The sequence below is a fragment of the Urocitellus parryii genome, unplaced genomic scaffold (genome assembly GCF_045843805.1).
Source record: "Urocitellus parryii isolate mUroPar1 unplaced genomic scaffold, mUroPar1.hap1 Scaffold_45, whole genome shotgun sequence".
Classification (NCBI taxonomy): Eukaryota; Metazoa; Chordata; class Mammalia; order Rodentia; family Sciuridae; genus Urocitellus; species Urocitellus parryii.
This window is the reverse complement of record NW_027554016.1, coordinates 2764284-2775094: the sequence shown is the minus strand read 5'-3', so window position 1 is coordinate 2775094 and position 10811 is coordinate 2764284. Positions and strand designations below refer to the sequence as shown.

Sequence of the window (10811 nt, the reverse complement as noted above, 5' to 3'; positions counted from 1 at the left end):
CCACATTTGATGTTGACTACATTTATAATAAGATGCAGATGGTAAAAGAAACAGATGCCTCTGACATCATCTCCCATTTGCCTTCAATTCTGCAGACACTGGCGGTCTGTAAACTCACTCAAAAGGAAGCAAGAAAAGTCAGGCAGTTTTCCAGCTCTGTCTCCAATCTAAGAAAACACTGGCAGCAGTGGCACGGCTTTCTTTGACTCATACAGTGGTAATTCCACAAAAAAAAAATAAATTTGATTCTGTGTCAGTCTTTAATGCAAAATTAATCATCAAAAAAAAAAAAGGAAAACTCCACAAATACGGGGAGGTCAGCAATTAGTACCTACTGACTGTTTTGCTGGACAGTGACAAAAAGGACAGGGTGGGAATAGTGTAATGGAAAACAGCTGTAGTTTCAGGAAGTAAAAAAGAGACTTTTAAACGGACAAGCATATCTAAAAAACCAGCCCTCAGCACTCAGACTGTTCAGACTTATTTCTTGTTATTTGTAAGTAAAAAAATTTAAGGAAACTTTCCAGGTTACTATTTCTGACTTAAAAAAAAAAGTCTTTATTCTGTATTTCCATCTGCATTTCCAGAAGGAATCCTATAGTTCTGATAGGAACTTAACGCCATTTCTCCAGTGATATCACTGAGTGTTATATAAAGTAAAAGGAATTCACTTTTTTTTTCTTTTTCTTTGTGCAAGATAAGTGTGTTAAAAGACCTTTTCAAAAAGATAAGGAACTTTTGTAGTCCATCTTGAAAGGAAGAGATGCTTGGGTAAAGCAGCAACTGCAAGGCCTTTAGTAGTGTATGAGGTCCCCAGATAGATTAGCACAGTTACAGAAGAAGGCAAGTTAAACAAAATCCTTTAAAATCTTCCCATCTTCCCGGAAGCCCATGATATAATTTCATCTAACTTCTGAAGCAGAAATATTTTAGCAGAAAAAAAATTCAGAAACAAAAGCAAGGAAAGTGGTAACATAAAAATAAATCCTGCTAGGCCAAATATGGTGCCTATTTTTTAAATAATCTCTCTGTGCAAATAAAAGTACACACACCCACACCCACACCCACACCCACAATACAAGAATAAACAAACTCTTCTAGTCCATATCCACAAAGCGGGTGGGGAAGCATTAGTGCAAATTTCTGCTGACCTGCAGCATTTAGTCCATAAACTTTGGATATCCTAGTCGGTCCATCAGTGTCCAGCAGATGTTTTCAATTAGTTTAATTTCATCTCTAGGCAAGTTTTGTTTCCAAACATTAGTATTAGTTGGTGATATTTCTCCTTCATATGGAAGGTAAAAAAGGTTTGTGGAAGTGGCAAACAATATTTGGTTTAAACTAGCAGGAGACAAAGGAATCCCAAGAAAAGCAAAAATCCTTTCACTAGTTTTTTGAGGAAAATGAACAATATCTTCAAACTTGACCAGCTGGTAGCTGGTAGGCAGCAAATCTGTATTTATTCTCAAAGCTGCTGCTGTATTTGCTAGCCATAAATGAGACAATAAGGAGACAGCGTTTGATTCAGAATTTTCTAATTCTTTCTTCAATGGTTCATACTCAAAAGCATAGCCTGAATTTAAGTTACATTTGCCTTTACCTCCCTCTATTTTAAACAATTTTGCTAAGTGCTCTGGTACATTCTTCAAAGTGTAAAGACTTGGCTTACTACTGTACAGCATTGAATAAATCCATGCCCGAGGGTCTCTTACAATATACAATGCCCTCATCGAAGCTCCTAATACTTCCTGAAAAAAATGAAGCTTCAATGTCCAGCTACTGCTACTTAAACTAAGCACAGGACGTGCACTTGGGTAATAGACCAGGTGTCTCCTCAAAGCCCTAATATATTCAGCATCTCTGTCAAAAGCGCCTTTCATTCTACTTCTTTGTTCCAGCAAAGACTCTCTCCTTTTCAGTTTTCTTTTCTTGTCCTTATTTGTTGTAAAATAGTGGGCCAGTTTACCCTTACTGGTCTCATGCAAATGGATGTTTTGTAAATGTAGTTTTGTGTCCTGGACTAAAGACTGCAACCAGCCTCGAAGTAAATGGAAATGCCCACTGTGGATATCTGATACCTTCCATTCACAAGCATCTACAAATGAATCAATTTCAAATTCCGTTTCAGGGATATCAATGTAGGCTGTAGGAACTCTGATGTAGAGAAAGTCACTACTGTTGAAAAAAAGTTGTTTAAGTATTTTGGCTCCGGAACCAGGAAGTGAGGTAATGACAACATCAGGAAGATCCACGTAGTGCCCCTTGGAAGACGCAGGCTTCTTGCTTGTCTCAGTTCCTGTTCTTGTCCATTTTGCACAGATGGGCTGAGTGCAAGTGCTCCACACATCTAGAAGCTCAATAACCCACAAGGCAATAACAAGTATTAGTATCCAACGCATTAGTTTTCTAAAAGAAAGGTAAAACCGCCATTGAAATGTTAAAATCACCAAACTAATGCACAAAATTAATCCAATTGCTATGTTAAACTTAAATCCAAAGGGGAAAATAGCTCTATCTTGTCTTACAGGCAGTACTATTGCTTGAGTACCCAAACCAAATCGGGTTATTTGGCCTTGGTCAGCCACATTGGCAAAGCCACCAAATCCCAGGTAATTGAATCTTGTTTTCAGGTTGTGGTAGTCAGTTACAATGGAAACAACGTGTTCAGTGTTATTGACATTGAGAGAAATCTGAAGTCCAGAATTGGAATTATCAATGAATCTGCAGCTGGAAACATTGACATATGGCCCATAAAAGACATATGCAATTCTTGTGATTGTGGATTCCATCTGAAAGGTCACATTAACAAACTGAGTCCACCATTTCTTAAATTCAGCTGCTTGTTCTGCTTCCTGTATACTAGCCATGGGGCTATTGCCACGGTGATCAAACCATAACATTTTGTAGTGTGCATCCCATACATCCATCATGGCACCATTATACCTATTCATAAACCTATATGGGATGTATTTAAAATCAATATCCAGGTTATGAAAGAAGGCACTGACAGAATTTATCGGGGAAGCTTCTTGCCTCTCAATGTGGTCAACAACTAGCAGAGTTTGAGAATTTAAGAGGAGTAAAGCACGATACACACTTTTCAGTCTCATTGCTGAAGAATAAGCAGATATCGCTTCCCCACTCACAAATATCATTTCCCCATGTTGAGAAGCAGTGATGATTTCCCCTGCTGAGTCACCAACTTCCTCACCAGTCCACATGAGTCACTGTGCACATTCTCCCAGTTGGCCTTCCCAGGGCTTATTACATTGGCTTGAGGGTGACGGAGCAAACACCAATACATTGTTAAGGTGGCTCAACTTTGGTCCATAGAGAGCTTCAGAAACAAAAACTTGCCCATTGGGGGCAAATGTAAATGAGTTCTGATCCGGATGTTCATGTCCAGGATTAAAGCTTCTCCACCCATCAATCCAGGAGTATGGCTGAAAGTGAACTATGTCATACACAGCTCGACCCCCCAGCTTCCCAGATTTGAAGGACACAAAGGTAGTGGTTTGTGTGTTTGGCAGCCCAGCCCCATAAGTGACAACTCCCCAGTTAGGAAATGTGTGCATCTTTGCAGTACCATAGTCAGCAGGGGGCTGTGGGGTTAGTTGTGGATCATACCAGATGTATTCTGTGTGGAGAGTACTCCACCTTTGGGCAGTGGATGGAACCATGGGTCCATCTTTAGGTCGATGCTTTCTAATTTGCTGAGCTAACCAATTTCCAGCTCCATTCTTTAAGATAAACTTATCCAAGAAAACTAGCTGACTCTCTGGACCATAAAACCAATTATAATTAGAATCTGCTATACCCACAGTTCTTTGGAAGCCTGGCAAAAGGGTGGCATAGTAGAACCAAAAGTGCATTTTTAACCAGTTATTATCCAAGTTGTTGATATTAAAATGGCGCTGTGCCAAAAAAACATACTGCATGACTGATTTAGCTGTGTAGCTTCCATAGGCCACACCTTCATCCAAAGAGCCATCAACAATGTGATTCAATAGAAACATTGTCTTTTCCATGACATCTACTACAACCTGTTTCCATATATTTGCTTTAGATCCTTTATCTACCCCAGTAACCAAGGCTCCTGTGAGTACTGCTATCATATTGGTAGCCTCATGGTTATGGAGAAGTTGTTTGCCCCATGAGCGAACCTTGGAGCATTCATACATTTCCTCAGTAATAACCCATATTTTTTCCAGATATCTTTGTCTTCGATGATTATCTAATAAGTTATATAAAAAGTCAAAGGCAGTGGCAAAACCTGTTAACGAATGGCCAACTGGAACCTCATCTCCTGGTGCATTCTCAACCAGCCAATCTTTGTAGCTAACCATCCGGTCCATATATTCCAAGACAAATTCAAAGGCAACTTTGTCTTCTGGACATAACAAACAGTACAATGCTAAAGGAGGCAGATTGTTACCATAAATTTCATTCCACTTGGCAGCAAAATCGGCATGCTTGGGTGGAGGTAGGTAGTATGTTGGGTTGGACAGCATAACTGTCACTGCACTTCTGATAGCTCTAAAAAGATGCAAATGGCTTGTGCGAGACTGTTGTCTCACTGCTTGGATTTCCCCAGCATCAAAATATAAACTTGGATGAAGCATACTTCTCCTCAGCTTTTGGTTGGGTCTGAAATCTTGCACTTTCTGTGTCTTAAACTGATCTATATCATCTGTGAAAACTGCCCATTCAGAGTAATTACTCACAGACTCTTCGAGAGTAGAGAAACCAAACACCACGAATGTTAAAATTAGGAAATGTCCTGTAAACATTAACCCCATGATCCATGGGGAAGATACTTTCCTTAGGCATACATAACAAGTAGGGTGTTTAATGTGTTTTCCATCTGGCTAATATAAAGCATATATTAAAGATCTTGATTAAACTGAATTTAAAATCTTCTATGCTGACATTCAGCTCATTCAAAGCAAGTACATTTGCCAAAAAGAGAAAATTTTACATAGCACATGTGTATCCCTGGCACAGTTCTGTTCCAGTAAATTTCAAGGAATATTAATGCCTCTAATTTTTCTGTAACAGAGGAACAGTGGTAATAGTCAAAATTACTATAAATGCAGCGTTTACTTCCTTTACATTAGTCTATTTGAACAGAAGAATCAAATCATACATGGTACAAGAAAGAAAAAGCACTCCAAAATTAAAATTAAGAGTCATTTGTAGCACAGCAAGCCATCACTGGTGATACACTCACCACACATGTATGACTTGTTTCTGTGTGTTTGACTGAAGACCATGGCAAAGTACTAACATTCTTGGAATGAGTGGAATCACTGATTATTCCTTTCAATATTTTATACTTCTTGGTTTGTGAACTATTTCTTCTTCCATTTTGGGGATAAAAACATGTTCAAAAAGTGTTCAAAGTCCCATGTGGTTTAAAAATATTCAAACTCCTGCCTTCATTTCAAATGTCTTTTCCAGGCTTACTGACTCATCAGTCTATATGACACAGGAAAGCATTTTGATGTCTTCTTCTATCAGCTTCATCAATACAACTATAAAAATCTAATCTCTTCAGCCACCTAGGCACATCTTTTCCAATCATGGAGTAATCATCGACGGGAAAAGAAAACTCCCCTTTCATCAACAGTGACCATGCCATCTCTTTTCTCTTCCTTTTTCATGACTCTCCTTTCTGGGGGGAAAACAAAACACAGCAATTGTCTGAGGCTACAGGTAGCTGAAAGTGAAAGCAAACTAATGATTTAAATACTCTACAGTCACTTGATAGAAACTTGAGAATTATAATAAAATCTAATATTATATACAATCTAAGTGATTGATAGATACAATCAAGTGATTTCTTTTCTTAGACTTATATGCACATACAAGGATTCCAACAAATGTGAGTCGATGACAAGCAGCTGTGATATATACATTGCTTTAGTCCTTTCTTTTTTAATGCTTTCACTAAAATGCAGTTAAAGAGGAATCCTGCTATCATTCTTGTTATTTTGGTTACAAATAACCCAGGGACATAAAAGTAAACCTTGAAAGAGCCTTTTTTTGTTGCTATTCTGGCTGAAGGTCTGGAGTCTTCCCAAGGGGGAGCAGGAGGAAGAGGACAAGTAAGAGGGTCACTCCTCCAGGAGGAAGGCCATCCAGGGCGGCGCGGCGGCCTCACCTGTGGCCTGCGCCAGCGTCCCCGCACGGGCCAGCAGAGGGCGCGCGGAGCCAGCGCTGCCTGCCGCCCGCCTGCGCCGTCCCCAGTCGGCTAGAGCTAACCAAGTTTCAGTCTCGGGCAAGTCTGCTCTCCGCAGGAGATGCTGTCGCTAGGAGTTTCCCGACCCGCCCCGCCTGTTGCATTTTCTAATTCGCGTCCCACCAACCTGTCACCCCTGCCCGAGCTCGCGGCTCGCCGACCAGGACCGGAGGTCCGGGGCGGGCGACCCCCCGATGGCCCAGTGCGCTTACCTCCGGCGGCTGCGACGGGTCTGGGGCGGCGCTGGGCCCCAACAGCCGCGGCGGCGGGGAGTTGGGGACTTCGCGGCGCCGGAAGCCGGCCCCGCAGGGACCCCGCGCTCCGACGGGCTGAGCCGGCGCCAGGGGTCCTCCGCGGCGCCCGCACCCCGCGCCCCGCGGCGCTCGGGCACGCCCGCCCTCGGGGAACCCCGGACGCTCCGGGGCTGCCCCGGACCGCTGCAGGCAACCGTGGGCGGCTGGCGCACTCGGGGCAGCGGGTCCAGCAGGAGCCGCGTCGCCAGGCCGCGACGACACTGCGACCGCCGCTCCTCCGCGCCAGCTCCGGCCGCGCGGCCCAGGGAGGGCGAGAGACCGCGAAGGGGGCCGGCGGCCGGGGGCGGGGCCTGGGGCGGGGAGCGGCGGCGACGCGGGCCGGAGGGGCGTGGTCGGGAGCGGGGGCGGGGCCAAGGGCGGCGGGGAAGCGGCGCGGAGGTTCTGGGCTGCGGCGGCCGCTGTGCGCTCTGAGGAGCCGGGCGGGAGGAGGGGGCAGTGAGGGAGCGGGAGTGCCACGATCCCGCCGGGCTGGGGTTGAGATCATTTGGTTAAGCGAAGGGGACAAGTGTAACAGAGCCTCGGGTGGATGGGGTTGACGATATATGATGGGAGATGAGGTGATGATCCCAGTGACGTTTGTGATAACAAGGTTCACCCTCAGGAAAGAGCCAGCGCTGGAGAGGGAAGGACCACTTTCTCGGAACCCGGAGGCAACCTGGCTGAGGTTGCAGTCATTGCAAAGCAAAGCCAAAACCGTATATTACTATATGAAAACAACTTCAGTAGCACAGATGCAACCGACCAGGGCAAAAATAATAATAACCACGAATCAGCTTTACCAATTGAAAATAATTTTAAAGGCAGTATAAATAGGAGCAATATGGGATAAACAAGTAGAAGGAAACTCATAAAATGAAGAGAAATACCCTTCCTTAGAAATCTACAAACTGGTGGAGGCAGCCCGTCTTGGTTACTCTCACATGCTTGTGCAATTCCAGAGCTTGGGATTTCCTCTTACACTGGACATTGGGAACTGCTCACAGATACCAGATTACAGTATGACAGGACCCAATCCAAGTCTCACCACACTATCACAATTAACAGCTCAGTCGTGATAAGAATACATTTCTGTGGTAGTGGGACACCTACCCAGGTACAAATGGCCAGTGCTTTTGCTTCAGCCCTTCAGGAACTGTATTTATTGTATTTCTTGTTTTTCAATACCCAATACTCAATCAGCTCCATTTACCAGTTGCAATTTTTCTGAATATCAGATTTCTTTTATTATCCTGATCTCAACCCAGATGCTTAATTTCCTGTATACATAACTCCTTAATTTCTGAAGCCAAATTGTATGACTAGCACTGTATTGTTTCTACTTATATTCATCCCTTAAACTTTTTTTTTAATGCTTACTATTTTCCCTGGCTCACTCCTGTACTCTTACGTGAAGATCCTTCAAGTCATGATTAGAATGCCATCCTCTTTGTAGGTGCTATACTTTTGTTAAAAATGAGTTGAACTTTTACAAGCGGGCTCACATAAAGCTTTGTCTCCTGTTGAGATTTATTACTAAACAAAGGTCTTTCACAATCAGAAACAGAACCTCCTGTGAATATCTGCATACTCCCTCCATGTGACCTGTGATGGAGGAAACCCCTGGGCTCCATCCTCCTTATGGAAGAATACAATTAGGGCAAAGAAGAGCCTGTCTGCAGAAATGTCTACATTTTCTGCAGAGCTGAGCCTAGGAATTAGTTTTAGTAAACACACTTAGTAAATAAGCAGACTGTGTCTCCGAACAAAATATACAGATACGGCTATTTTATTCTATGGATCCAAAGTGCCCCATGATGCAAGGAATAAATGACTCAGGCAGAATTGGTGCACAAACATCTGCCAGACAGATATTTTAAGCTTCATCCAATCATTATATCTTCAGATTTGTTAACATCAACATGATCATTCTGAATTTATAGATGAATGAAACCAGGTACAGACATTGTGGACTTTCAATTCTGCCCCATGTATCTGGGCTGAAGCTCTGTGGATGTGCTAACCCTCAGCATTCTCAAATGAGCTCTCAAGTTATTCATCTTGAACAGGCATCTTCTCACACTTGTGAAATGTGAGTGCATTGAAATAAAACAGAAGCCATGGATGAACAATCCAAATCATTGGCAGAAAGGTTGGTAGGTAAATGGCACTATTAAAAATGAAGAGAGTCTTGTTTCCTGTGAACTAAAAATGGATAGCTCCAATTATTGTTCCTTCTACACATGAAGATGGTACAAAGTTAGTTAATTATAAATAATGCATCCAGCCATAGAAGGGATGAGCTATATGCTATGTTATTGTACATTAAAAACCTTTATGAGTGTGGCAAGAGACACATATACCAACAGCTGCTAAATTCAGAATCCTGAAGCAGTATCTTATTTTAATGGAAGTGAAGAACAGTACAGTCTGTTGCTCCGGGGATTTCTCTCTACATAAAATGATCTTAAATCTACATGAGATTTTTCACAGTGATTTCAAAGCACTTATAAAAATCAGTTTTCTTTATTTGCACATCTTTCAATCTATCCCCAACCACTCGACTTGCAACAGTGCTTTTCAGAATAAAATAAATTTTAGAATCAATCCCCCTGTGCAGAAGTCTTACTTTGTTCCCTCTTTCCCTCTCTCCTTCGCTGGCTCCCTTCCTTGTTCTTTCCTCCCTTTACTTCCCTCCTCTCCCCCTCCTTCCCTCCCTCCCCTTCCTCCTCCCTCTCTCCCACCCTCAGTCCCTCCTTAGTTTTCTTCATTTGTTTGTTGGTTCTTTCTCTTTACTTTTTAAAATTTCTTTATTTCTTTCCTATTCTCAACGACTATTCCAGAGCTTAGCACTTTGTGTTGTATGTGTATTGAAAGTTGAACATGAATTATCACCTCCATTTCATGGCAGAAGAGAAAATGTCATATAGGTCTAAAGTGGGTTGCGAATCTGAGCAGAAACAATGCCCCTTTTTCTTCTAACTTCTGAGAAGTTTGCTTCACACAACCCATAGTTGGAGCTATGTCTCGGGGTGACTTAATTCAAGTGACACCTAAGTCTGGGAAGCCAGCCAACATTTTAAAGAGAATTTCTGCAAGAATTTTATGTCTTGAGATCGGTAAATTCAAGTTCTAAACCTTAGAACATAAGTTAAACACTACATAGTCTTTCAGAACAATAAAATGCAAGCAGTAAAACAAACTTGACACTATATAAAGTCCTTGGGCTGAAGTCTTATTTGTCTGTGGTCTATATCTCTTGTGGGCTCTTGATAATTGGAACCAAGATATCCCAGAACTAATTGCTGTGCGTTTAGCAACTGATCATGCTCAGATCTCTAATTTATCAGCTTACCCAACATACACTCATCTGAATCTGGGAATGGTTTTGCTATTCTTTAAGATAGGCCTTCTGGCTAAGGCTTTGTCTGTGAGATCTCAAATGCAGATTTTCTGAACCACTTACCAGGACCAGATGTATGCTAGGTTGATCCACTAACAATACTACAACTAGTATTTGCCCCAAGTTTGGGGATATAGTCAGAGTCACCATTTAGAAACAGACACCAAATGCAAGTTGCAAATTTTATCACAAAATTGGCCAGCACTAATATGCCACACCAACAATAAAGACAAAACACAGATTTGAGGAAGGACATAGAATCTGGAAATACTCTTTAGCAATTGTTTTGAATACAAAACATCTCAAAATGACAGGGATTTTGCCTGCAGAGTCACTAATGAAGATGTGGCTGAATGTGTTCCTTAAGTTTGTTTATCCCACTGTATGAGAGTGAGTGTGACAGTATTTGGATTTAAAATACTTACTGAAGTCAAATTCTGAGGAACAGAGTTTCCTCATAAGTCTACTAAAGCTTTGTATTTATAAATGAGAAGCTTTATCACCACTGTATCTGCTTACATACAATTTTGGTTTGGCTCTAAAAGAAAATTTTAAACAAAGTAAAACTTGCAAAGGGATAACAAGATTGTTTTTCCAAGACTCTTCTCCTCCTCCATCCTCTCTGTTCTCCTCTACTGATACCATTGGTATCAGCATGGGGCAGTTTTGCCCCTCAGAGGACATTTGGCAATGTCTGGAGAAATTTGGATTATCACAGCCAGTCAGTTGTGGTGGTGGTGCTGCTGGTCATTTAACAGGTACAGGGCAGGGATGTCATTAAATGTCCCATGATGCACAAGACAGCCCCCCACCCCCACTGCTAAAGTTATCCAGTCCAACCTGTCAACACTATGGACACTACACCTCTCTACCCTGA

The 10811-nt window shown here is 42.2% G+C and overlaps 1 pseudogene; it reads right to left on the bottom strand.

The window, feature by feature from the left end:
* Nucleotides 1-1115: 1115 nt before the first annotated feature.
* On the bottom strand, nucleotides 1116-6552 carry LOC144252521 (dermatan-sulfate epimerase-like protein; annotated as a pseudogene).
* Nucleotides 6553-10811: the final 4259 nt, after the last annotated feature.